The sequence below is a fragment of the Bufo bufo genome, chromosome 6 (assembly GCF_905171765.1).
Source record: "Bufo bufo chromosome 6, aBufBuf1.1, whole genome shotgun sequence".
In the NCBI taxonomy this organism is placed as follows: domain Eukaryota; kingdom Metazoa; phylum Chordata; class Amphibia; order Anura; family Bufonidae; genus Bufo; species Bufo bufo.
In genome coordinates, this window is record NC_053394.1 from 369,238,601 (window position 1) to 369,251,530 (window position 12,930).

Genomic DNA, 12,930 nt, shown 5'->3' on the forward strand with positions numbered 1-12,930 from the left:
AAAGTCAAAATTTGAATTCCACCTCCTCCAAAGGCTCGAAGGGGAGAGATGCTAGCCCCCTGAGCACTACTGAAAGATCCCACTGGGGAATAGGTTTCAGTATAGTAGGCTTTAGTCTTTCAGCTCTCTTCAGGAAGCGTTTGATGAGTGGGTCCCGAGAATGTGGCCTGTTGAGACAGGCCGAGAAGGCACAAATCTGCACCTTCAAGGTAGCTGGAGAAAGACCTCTATCTAATCCATCTTGAAGGAATTGTAGTATCGCAGGAAGGGGCGGATCTGCGGACGCCACCTGCTTGGAATCACACCATGACATGAAGATTCTCATGATCCTGGAGTAGGCCTTCTTTGTAGACTCTATAAGGGTATGATGGCTATTACCGAGGCCTGATCCTGACGGATTTTCATCAATACCCTCGGTATCATGGAAAACGGAGGGAAGATGTAAGCCAGCCTGAACCTCCACGGTATCGACAGAGCATCTATCGCCAGGGGGTTGTCTTCGCTGTACAGGGAACAGAACCTCAGCACATTGGCGTTGAACCCGGTTGCCATGAGATCTACCTCTGGCATACCCCATCTGTGAACTAACTGCCTGAAGATCTCCGGATGCAGAGACCACTCCATTGTCGGTAATCCTCGACTTAAGCTGTCCGCTATCATATTGAGGGAGCCTCGAATATGAATGGCAGATAGATGGGAAAGGTTCGTCTCTGCCCACCGAAGAATTACCCCGATCTCTGACAGAAGGGGCAATGATCTTGTGCCTCCCTGCTTGTTTATATAGAGAACCGCAGTCATATTGTCTGACTGGACTTTCACTGCTTTGCCCCGGATCTGAGGTGCGAAGTGAAGTAGGGCTACCCGGATAGCTCACATCTCGCGAAGATTGGAAGAAAGTCGCCGCTCCAGAGGGGACCAAGATCCCTGTACTGGGGATCCGTCCAGGTGAGCGCCCCAGCCTACAAGGGACGCGTCTGTAGTCAATGTGACCCAAGCTGGTTGGGTCATAGACTTCCCTGCTGGTAGCTGAAACCACCATCTGAGGGAATTCCGGGTTTGACCGGACAGGGAGCACAGGGAATCTAGCCCCGCAGGGCTGCCGTTCCATAAGTGTAAGACCTCCGACTGAAGAGGACGGGGGTGCCATAACGCCCAAGGGACTGCGTCCGCAGCCGCTGACATGAGCCCCAGCATCTTCATGAGAGTCCGGATAGAGACTCGACGAGGAACAAAAAGGACTCTTGCTAGGTCCTGAATCCGCGCTCTCCTTTCTAGAGTCAACCGGAGGGACATCTCCACAGAGTCGACCACGAATCCTAAATAATGGATTGAAGTCGATGGGCTCACATTCGACTTCTGCCAGTTGATAATCCAGCCCAGGCGGAGGAGAAAGGAGATTGCTATCTGAAGATGGTGGGTAAGAACCGGAACTGAAGAGGCTATGAAGAGCCAATCGTCCAGATAAGGAATAATAGTCAGTCCTTGAAGTCTCAAAGCTGCCACCACCGACACCACAACCTTGGTGAAGATAAGGGGGGCTGAAGAGATTCCGAAGGGAAGCGCGGTGAACTGAAAGTGCCTGCGAACCCCTAAAATCTGGACCGCGATCCTGAGGAATTTCCGGGAAGCGGAATGGATCGGGATGTGAAGATACGCATCCTTGAGGTCCAGAGTAGCCATGACGTCCCCAGGGTTGAGGATATAGCTGACTGACCTTATGGTTTCCATGCGAAACCTGGTTTTCCTTATAAATCGATTGAGGAATCTCAAGTCGATGATCATCCGGAGATCTCCCGTCTTCTTGGGAACCAGGAACACTGGAGAATAAATCCCTAGGCCTCTCTCCCCTGCCGGCACCTCCTCTAGGGCTCCCTTGGAGATATAGTCCTGAATATAAGATTCTAGGATCTTTTGTTTGGCAGACCCGAAGTTTCGCGTGGCGATGAATCACTCTGGGGGGAGGGAGATAAGATCTACCCGGTACCCGGCAGAAACTATGTCCTGAACCCAGAAGTCTGCGATCAACTGGGCCCAAGGGTCTTTGAAATGGGAGAGACGGCCCCCCACGGGAATCTGGGGGAGGGGTACGGGAAAGTCTAGAGGAGATACTGCAGGGGCAGCAGGGCTTATCCAAGAGCCTCGAGGAGGCCCATAGTCAGGAGGGTTTTGCCTCCCTGGTGGGTTTGCGGGAGCGTCTCGAAAATTTACGAGATGGCCCCCCCAATCTCTGCGCCTAGCCTGCTGCCCTGGACGGCCTCCACCTTTCTTCTCTTGTCTGGGGCGTCCCCGAAAGGGCTGCTGGGGGAGACTCTTCCCTTTCTTGTCGGAGAGTCCCTCCATAATCCTGTCCAATTCGGACCCGAAGAGCCTATCCGGCTCGAAGGGGAGCCCACAAAGATTAAATTTGGACGCGTTGTCCGCGATCCATGGCTTCAGCCAAAGTGGTCTGCGGACAGCTGAAACTAGGGCCATAGTTTTGGCGGCCAGCTTCAGCTGCATCTGGGTGGAATCGACCAGGAAATCCATAGCCAGATTGGCTGATTTGAAGGCTGCCAAGATGTCGTCTCTCGAAACGCTCTGGTCCACGTCCGTCTGGATCTGGTTGAGCTTGGAGCGTAGAAAGGAGGCTACTTCAGTGGCCGCAATTGAAGTTGATGCGGAGGAAGCAGCAGCCTCGTAACCCCTTCTGAGGGTGCACTCTGCCCTCCGGTCTAGAGGGTCCAGCAGACTAGACCCATCGTCTGCAGGGACCAGAGTGCGCCTGGACAACTTGGCTATAGCCATGTCCACCTTGGGAACGGAACCCCACGATTCCACCAAGGATTTAGCCATCGGGTACATGAGCTTAAATTTCCTGGTGAGGACTGGGCCTTTTTCAGGCTTTCTCCACTCTGTACGCATTACATAGAGAAGGGTCTCATCCGCTCTAAAGACACGCTGTGTCCGTCCGGCGTGATCGGAGGACTCCCCCATGTCAACATCCTGGTCCCCAGACCTGATGGACTTCAGCAACTTCTGCGTTTTCTCTGGAGGAAAAAAGCAAGAAGTTAATTCTTCTTCCTCAGAAGAAGACCCCACGGAACAGGGGGTAGGTCTCTCGACCGGTGCAACCACTTCCATAGGAGTCTGAGAGGATCCTGGTAGCCTCTCATTAAGCAGACGCACTACTCCCTTAATGGAATCATCCACGTAGGTCTTTGTCCACTGGAACATTTCTTGCATCGTGGGTTCCGTGGATGCCTGTGTGCGACAACTCTCACACCTGGAGTAAGGACAGTTGTCGTCTAGAGGTGTGTTACAATCGTAACAGGCCAAATGCTTCCTCTTAGCCCCAGACTTCCGCTGATCCGAATCCTTAGGGGAAGCCATAATTCTGTAAAGAAAGAATAAACAGGTCATAACACCTACAAACACCAGGAGGAGGTAAAACAAGACCATATGGGCGCCCACCAGCACTGAAGAAAATAGAGCTGTGGAAGAAGAAAAAAACAACCAAAGCAAAGCAATATATCACTAGAATATATCAAGGCACAGGGAACTCTGGAGCTAGCTTGTGAAAGCGATGCAACCAGAGCACTGAATGACAGGCTCTGGGCGCTTAAAAGGAGGAAGCCCCGCCCCCTGGGCGGGCCCTCGATCGAGACCAGCCCAGAGAGGTAATAGAGCCTATACTGGCTCAGCTTGACCCTATGTGTCTCCCCAAAGCTATCCTGGAGTTCAGGATGTCCATAAGGAGACAGATTGAATAGAGCGGTGAGGTTTAGAAACCTCACCGCATCGATACGAAAAACCGGAAGTGACGTAGCGCACCTGGTGCGCGTCACTTCCAGAAGATGGCGGTGCCCACAGCGCCGCACACATGCGGCAATGGAGAGAACAGGACACCGCAAACCAGTGGAAGAAGAGGGGAGGGGGACCCCCCCCCCCCCCGAGGGTACCCTAGAGAAAATAATAGCCGCGATAAGGCCTATAATAAAGGCAATAAGAGCAGAAAAAAGGGCGATCCTAGATTAAGGAACAAAAGAGCCCCTAAGCACTCTTCAGCTCCCTGAGGGGGAGCGACACGCCAGTCCACCTGTCCAAAGGACAGAAAAAAACACGGTGGGCTGGGGGGTGATCTCCTCCCTTTCAGGGAGCTGAAGATCGTTTATTGGTTCTTGGGCTCATTAAAAATTCCGCCGGTCCTACCAGTCCACAGGGGCAGTTACCCCATCTGTGCTGCTGGTAGGACGTAAGGGAATGGCTCCATTGTAAGAAACTTGGGAGAACTCCAAAAAACATCCTTACGCTTGGAGAGTGGTTCACACCCATATGGATACACATACACAAAAAGCCAAAGATTATTATTGAAATGTTGATGGCCGAAAAAAGCTTGCTCAGAGTGTTATTTGTTATCACCCTCAGCGTTTTAAAGAAAAGGGCTACCAGGAGTGGGGTTTGAACCCACGCAGATATATATCCATTGGATCTTAAGTCCAACGCCTTAACCACTCGGCCATCCTGGTGAAATGCTGTGAATTAGACACTTGCCATCAAAGGTAGCAGTTATAACACCACAGCATTTTCTATAGGTTTAAACAATTTCTATCTTTATGAACTAACTTTAAAGCTCAATTATCTTTTCCTTTAATAGCAATTTTGACTCTAAAGCCAAGGAATTCATGTCTTGGTCATAACATAAAGTTCATTGTTGCGACAGGGGAAAGTTCTTGGGACCATGCGCGTACAGGTTCAATGTTGCTCCAGGATCGGCTCCTTTGCATGAAATGTGACAGACCTCCGAAAGGTTAACCTCACACTTGGAGAGGTGTTCACACCCACATGGATACGCATCTATTGGTTTTATTTCCAAATCCTTTTTTTTTTTTTTTTTCAGGCAGACATATTACTTTATTATAAATACATTCCCAAATACCTTTCATTAGTTATAATGGCTGGTTTTGTTGAAGCAACAATCGTTTGGAGAAATAAAATTGCCGCCTTCTTATTAGTACACAGAAAACCTGTCCTAATCACACAGGAGGACAAGTTACTTCACCACAATGAGCCATAGTGCTGCCTCATTCTCCTCTCTGCTCTGCTTGTCAGGAATCATGATCCTGAATACAGGTGATAAGATCCTCACCTGAATCTCTGTAGGAATGAAGTTCACGAGGAGACACAAAGTACAGAGAGGATGGACAGGATAGGCTGTGGTAATGTGTTGCTGTGGTAATGGAGACTGCATACAAGTGCTGCTGCTCATTAGCCTCATCCCCACTTTCTCTCTATACTTCATATCTCCCCATGAACTCCACCCCCACAGAGACCCACCTGAAGATTCTTTTATCTCTGCTTCAGGATCATAGAAGCATGTAAAGCCCGCTCTTAATAAAGCCCTATAGCTGGCGGTGGTTCCACCGTAGGTATGAAGAGGCACCGGGCTCTTCATAACTTTGGCGGATCCTGTTTTTTTTTTTTTTTTTATATCCCCCCCCACCCCTTGGCTGTCGTCCCCTCCGTTCAGTTAATGTATGATAATCTCAAAATTAAATAATGTATAGCTACATAGCCCTGCGTGCAACTCTCCGCTTCCTTTCAATATCCTCGTATATTTTAATTTGTTGTAAAAGTAGACCCCACTCCCTTGACGAGGGCAGGGAGACACATCCCCAATACTTGACCAATATAGCTTTCGCTACCATCAATCCTCTCATCCAAATCCGTCTAACCTGGGGCGGAACCTCCGTCTCTGAGCCATAATCTCCAAAGATCACTATCAATATCCCCGGGTTATAGTTCATTGAAGATTCCTTTTGAAGGGCAGAAAAAACCTCATCCCAATACTTTCTTATTTTATTGCAGCCCCAAAGCAAATGGACATAGTTCGCATTTACATATCCACACTTAGAACAGGAACAGTGCCGGTCCTTATTTTGGGGGAATTTCCCTTGGGTTTTGGGCGTATAATACAATCTATGGAGAATTTTAAATTGAATTAGCCTATGGGCACTGGAAACTGTCACCCTTTTCACGTTCCTATAGATAGTAGGCCACTGTAGTGGGGGGCAATTCAACTCTTGCTCCCACTTACTAGGGCTTTTAAAAGGCGTTACGGTTGCCAGTGCCAATCGGAGCTTAGCATATAAACTAGATAGTTTCACCTTCACGTCCTTCAGAGCTTCACAGTAATCAAAAAATATATTTTCTCGTGGAAAAATACCACCCCTATCCCTAGATGCTTCAAATATGTTTTGCCTCCCTGGTGGGTTTGCGGGAGCGTCTCGAAAATTTACGAGATGGCCCCCCCAATCTCTGCGCCTAGCCTGCTGCCCTGGACGGCCTCCACCTTTCTTCTCTTGTCTGGGGCGTCCCCGAAAGGGCTGCTGGGGGAGACTCTTCCCTTTCTTGTCGGAGAGTCCCTCCATAATCCTGTCCAATTCGGACCCGAAGAGCCTATCCGGCTCGAAGGGGAGCCCACAAAGATTAAATTTGGACGCGTTGTCCGCGATCCATGGCTTCAGCCAAAGTGGTCTGCGGACAGCTGAAACTAGGGCCATAGTTTTGGCGGCCAGCTTCAGCTGCATCTGGGTGGAATCGACCAGGAAATCCATAGCCAGATTGGCTGATTTGAAGGCTGCCAAGATGTCGTCTCTCGAAACGCTCTGGTCCACGTCCGTCTGGATCTGGTTGAGCTTGGAGCGTAGAAAGGAGGCTACTTCAGTGGCCGCAATTGAAGTTGATGCGGAGGAAGCAGCAGCCTCGTAACCCCTTCTGAGGGTGCACTCTGCCCTCCGGTCTAGAGGGTCCTGCAGACTAGACCCATCGTCTGCAGGGACCAGAGTGCGCCTGGACAACTTGGCTATAGCCATGTCCACCTTGGGAACGGAACCCCACGATTCCACCAAGGATTTAGCCATCGGGTACATGAGCTTAAATTTCCTGGTGAGGACTGGGCCTTTTTCAGGCTTTCTCCACTCTGTACGCATTACATAGAGAAGGGTCTCATCCGCTCTAAAGACACGCTGTGTCCGTCCGGCGTGATCGGAGGACTCCCCCATGTCAACATCCTGGTCCCCAGACCTGATGGACTTCAGCAACTTCTGCGTTTTCTCTGGAGGAAAAAAGCAAGAAGTTAATTCTTCTTCCTCAGAAGAAGACCCCACGGAACAGGGGGTAGGTCTCTCGACCGGTGCAACCACTTCCATAGGAGTCTGAGAGGATCCTGGTAGCCTCTCATTAAGCAGACGCACTACTCCCTTAATGGAATCATCCACGTAGGTCTTTGTCCACTGGAACATTTCTTGCATCGTGGGTTCCGTGGATGCCTGTGTGCGACAACTCTCACACCTGGAGTAAGGACAGTTGTCGTCTAGAGGTGTGTTACAATCGTAACAGGCCAAATGCTTCCTCTTAGCCCCAGACTTCCGCTGATCCGAATCCTTAGGGGAAGCCATAATTCTGTAAAGAAAGAATAAACAGGTCATAACACCTACAAACACCAGGAGGAGGTAAAACAAGACCATATGGGCGCCCACCAGCACTGAAGAAAATAGAGCTGTGGAAGAAGAAAAAAACAACCAAAGCAAAGCAATATATCACTAGAATATATCAAGGCACAGGGAACTCTGGAGCTAGCTTGTGAAAGCGATGCAACCAGAGCACTGAATGACAGGCTCTGGGCGCTTAAAAGGAGGAAGCCCCGCCCCCTGGGCGGGCCCTCGATCGAGACCAGCCCAGAGAGGTAATAGAGCCTATACTGGCTCAGCTTGACCCTATGTGTCTCCCCAAAGCTATCCTGGAGTTCAGGATGTCCATAAGGAGACAGATTGAATAGAGCGGTGAGGTTTAGAAACCTCACCGCATCGATACGAAAAACCGGAAGTGACGTAGCGCACCTGGTGCGCGTCACTTCCAGAAGATGGCGGTGCCCACAGCGCCGCACACATGCGGCAATGGAGAGAACAGGACACCGCAAACCAGTGGAAGAAGAGGGGAGGGGGACACCCCCCCCCCCGAGGGTACCCTAGAGAAAATAATAGCCGCGATAAGGCCTATAATAAAGGCAATAAGAGCAGAAAAAAGGGCGATCCTAGATTAAGGAACAAAAGAGCCCCTAAGCACTCTTCAGCTCCCTGAGGGGGAGCGACACGCCAGTCCACCTGTCCAAAGGACAGAAAAAAACACGGTGGGCTGGGGGGTGATCTCCTCCCTTTCAGGGAGCTGAAGATCGTTTATTGGTTCTTGGGCTCATTAAAAATTCCGGCGGTCCTACCAGTCCACAGGGGCAGTTACCCCATCTGTGCTGCTGGTAGGACGTAAGGGAATGGCTCCATTGTAAGAAACTTGGGAGAACTCCAAAAAACATCCTTACGCTTGGAGAGTGGTTCACACCCATATGGATACACATACACAAAAAGCCAAAGATTATTATTGAAATGTTGATGGCCGAAAAAAGCTTGCTCAGAGTGTTATTTGTTATCACCCTCAGCGTTTTAAAGAAAAGGGCTACCAGGAGTGGGGTTTGAACCCACGCGGATATATATCCATTGGATCTTAAGTCCAACGCCTTAACCACTCGGCCATCCTGGTGAAATGCTGTGAATTAGACACTTGCCATCAAAGGTAGCAGTTATAACACCACAGCATTTTCTATAGGTTTAAACAATTTCTATCTTTATGAACTAACTTTAAAGCTCAATTATCTTTTCCTTTAATAGCAATTTTGACTCTAAAGCCAAGGAATTCATGTCTTGGTCATAACATAAAGTTCATTGTTGCGACAGGGGAAAGTTCTTGGGACCATGCGCGTACAGGTTCAATGTTGCTCCAGGATCGGCTCCTTTGCATGAAATGTGACAGACCTCCGAAAGGTTAACCTCACACTTGGAGAGGTGTTCACACCCACATGGATACGCATCTATTGGTTTTATTTCCAAATCCTTTTTTTTTTTTTTTTTCAGGCAGACATATTACTTTATTTTAAATACATTCCCAAATACCTTTCATTAGTTATAATGGCTGGTTTTGTTGAAGCAACAATCGTTTGGAGAAATAAAATTGCCGCCTTCTTATTAGTACACAGAAAACCTGTCCTAATCACACAGGAGGACAAGTTACTTCACCACAATGAGCCATAGTGCTGCCTCATTCTCCTCTCTGCTCTGCTTGTCAGGAATCATGATCCTGAATACAGGTGATAAGATCCTCACCTGAATCTCTGTAGGAATGAAGTTCACGAGGAGACACAAAGTACAGAGAGGATGGACAGGATAGGCTGTGGTAATGTGTTGCTGTGGTAATGGAGACTGCATACAAGTGCTGCTGCTCATTAGCCTCATCCCCACTTTCTCTCTATACTTCATATCTCCCCATGAACTCCACCCCCACAGAGACCCACCTGAAGATTCTTTTATCTCTGCTTCAGGATCATAGAAGCATGTAAAGCCCGCTCTTAATAAAGCCCTATAGCTGGCGGTGGTTCCACCGTAGGTATGAAGAGGCACCGGGCTCTTCATAACTTTGGCGGATCCTGTTTTTTTTTTTTTTTTTTTATATCCCCCCCCACCCCTTGGCTGTCGTCCCCTCCGTTCAGTTAATGTATGATAATCTCAAAATTAAATAATGTATAGCTACATAGCCCTGCGTGCAACTCTCCGCTTCCTTTCAATATCCTCGTATATTTTAATTTGTTGTAAAAGTAGACCCCACTCCCTTGACGAGGGCAGGGAGACACATCCCCAATACTTGACCAATATAGCTTTCGCTACCATCAATCCTCTCATCCAAATCCGTCTAACCTGGGGCGGAACCTCCGTCTCTGAGCCATAATCTCCAAAGATCACTATCAATATCCCCGGGTTATAGTTCATTGAAGATTCCTTTTGAAGGGCAGAAAAAACCTCATCCCAATACTTTCTTATTTTATTGCAGCCCCAAAGCAAATGGACATAGTTCGCATTTACATATCCACACTTAGAACAGGAACAGTGCCGGTCCTTATTTTGGGGGAATTTCCCTTGGGTTTTGGGCGTATAATACAATCTATGGAGAATTTTAAATTGAATTAGCCTATGGGCACTGGAAACTGTCACCCTTTTCACGTTCCTATAGATAGTAGGCCACTGTAGTGGGGGGCAATTCAACTCTTGCTCCCACTTACTAGGGCTTTTAAAAGGCGTTACGGTTGCCAGTGCCAATCGGAGCTTAGCATATAAACCAGATAGTTTCACCTTCACGTCCTTCTGAGCTTCACAGTAATCAAAAAATATATTTTCTCGTGGAAAAATACCACCCCTATCCCTAGATGCTTCAAATATGTGTTTCAATCGTGCATAGTTAAATAAATCTAATGGTGAACTAGCAGAAAAATCAAATTCCAAAAATGACTTAAAACGACCTGCCTGAAAAAGATGAGACACCCTATTGATGCCATTTCGTGTCCAATAACCAAAATCTGTAATTTTGAAGAATTCCTCCAGCCCCCTATTCCCCCACAGAGGGGTAAAAGCGAACAGGTCGGAGACTTTAAGGATCTCCTTCAACCTATTCCACACCCTCTGTAGTGAGCAAGGGACCAACAGGGACCTCTCCATTCCCATAGACCCAGTCTCCAAATATGCAAATATGTTCTCTATTGGCCTATCAATAACCTTAGATAAATACAGTGAAAGCAAGCACTCTTTCCAATAACAACAACGCTGTATCTGTGCACACAAATAATAACCTTGAAAAAAAGGAAGTGACAGCCCACCATCTGCCTCCGACAACCAAAGATATCTCTGCTTTATACGGACCCTCTTCCTTCCCCAAATTAAATCGTTAATCAAAGTCTCCAATCTATGGAAAAACATATCATCAATCCAAATGGGAGAAGCACAGATCGGGAACAAAACTATAGGCAATATAATCATCTTAATCAATGCGACTCGATCTGTCTGGGCCAGTATCAATTTCCGCCAAGCGGCGACTTTGGCCCCAACTTTATTCAAAACCGGGGCCAAATTTAGCTCATAAAACCTACTCATGGCTCCTTTGCAGGAAATGTGACAGACCTCCGAAAGGTAAACCTCACACTTGGAGAGGTGTTCACACCCACATGGATACGCATCTAATGGTTTTATTTCCAAATCCTTAACCATTTTGTCACCCTGCTAAGAACCAATGAATAAATGGCTATCATTTGCTCTTCATGAACCCTAGGTTGGCATTTTGAGACTACATACACAAAAAGCTGAATTTTCATAATGAAATGTTGATGGCTAAAAATAAAACGCTTGCTCCGAGGGTCAACTGTTGGCACCTTCAGCGTTTCAACAGTTATAACAACAAATCTCTTTATGTAGGTTTATACAATTTCTTTCTTCAATAACTGACTATAAATCTTAATTTTCTTTGCTTTAAGTAGCATTTTGAGTTTAAAGCCCAGGAATTTATGCAGTGTTGTTAACATAAAGTTCATTGTTGCGACAGGTGAAAGTTTTTGTAACTATGCAAAAATAGCTTCAATGTTATTCCAGGATTGGCTCCTTTGAAGGAAACTTGGCAGAATTCCAAAGATAAGCCTCACATTTGGAGAGGGGTTTACACCAAAATAGATACAAATCTTTTGGATTTTATTTCCAAAACCTTAACCACTTGGCCAGTGTGGTATGTAGAATTGGCTTTGATTTGTTTTTGATTAACCCAAGGTTGACATTTTGAGACTGCATCCAGAAAAAGTCAAATTTTCATAAGGCAATCTTGATTGCTGATAATGAAACGCTTGCTCCCAGGACCAACTGTACTTTCCTTCAGCGTTTTTAAAGAAAGGATATACCAGGAGTGGGGTTTGAACCCACGCGGATACATATCCATTGGACCTTAAGTCCAACACCTTAACCACTCGGCCATCCTGGTGAAAGTTTATGAGCTTTTATTTCTTGCAATTAAAGGAAACAATTCTAACACCACAGTTCTTTACATCGGTTTATATCATTTCTATCTTTAAGAAATTACTTTGAAACTTAATTATCTTTGCCTTAAATGGCAATTGCGTCTGCAAAGCCAATGAATTTATCTAGTGGTCACAACATAAACATCATTGTTGCGACGACTAGAGAAAGTTTTTATGACCATGCAAGAATAGCTTCAATGTTATTCCAGGATTGGCTCCTTTGTAGGAAACTTGGGAGAACTCCAAAATACATCCTTACGCTTGGAGAGTGATTCACACCCATATGGATACACATACACAAAAAGCCAAAGATTATTATTGAAATGTTGATGGCCGAAAAAAGCTTGCTCAGAGTGTTAGTTGTCATCACCCTCAGCGTTTTAAAGAAAAGGGCTACCAGGAGTGGGGTTTGAACCCACGCGGATATATATCCATTGGATCTTAAGTCCAACGCCTTAACCACTCGGCCATCCTGGTGAAAGTCTGTGAATTGGACGCTTGCCATCAAAGGTAGCAGTTGTAACACCACAGCACTTTCTATAGGTTTAAACAATTTCTATCTTTATGAACCAACTTTAAAGCTTAATTATCTTTTCCTTAAATAGCAATTTTGACTCTAAAGCCAAGGAATTCATGTCTTGGTCATAACATAAAGTTCATTGTTGCGACAGGGGAAAGTTCTTGTGACCATGCGCGTACAGCTTCAATGTTGCTCCAGGATTGGCTCCTTTGCAGGAAATGTGACAGACCTCCGAAAGGTAAACCTCACACTTGGAGAGGTGTTCACACTCACATGGATACGCATCTAATGGTTTTATTTCCAAATCCTTAACCATTTTGTCACCCTGCTAAGAACCAATGAATAAATGGCTATCATTTGCTTTTCATGAACCCTAGGTTGGCATTTTGAGACTACATACACAAAAAGCTGAATTTTCATAATGAAATGTTGATGGCTAAAAATAAAACGCTTGCTCCTAGGGTCAACTGTTGTCACCTTCAGCGTTTCCATGTGG

At 46.7% G+C, this 12,930-nt stretch overlaps 2 non-coding genes across 2 annotated transcripts; both read right to left on the reverse strand.

Moving 5' to 3' along the window:
• Positions 1-8,488: 8,488 nt before the first annotated feature.
• On the reverse strand, positions 8,489-8,571 carry TRNAL-UAA. The gene has a single exon. It is a non-coding gene; the product is annotated as a tRNA-Leu (tRNA).
• Positions 8,572-12,308: 3,737 nt separating this feature from the next.
• TRNAL-UAA lies at positions 12,309-12,391 on the reverse strand. The gene has a single exon. It is a non-coding gene; the product is annotated as a tRNA-Leu (tRNA).
• Positions 12,392-12,930: the final 539 nt, after the last annotated feature.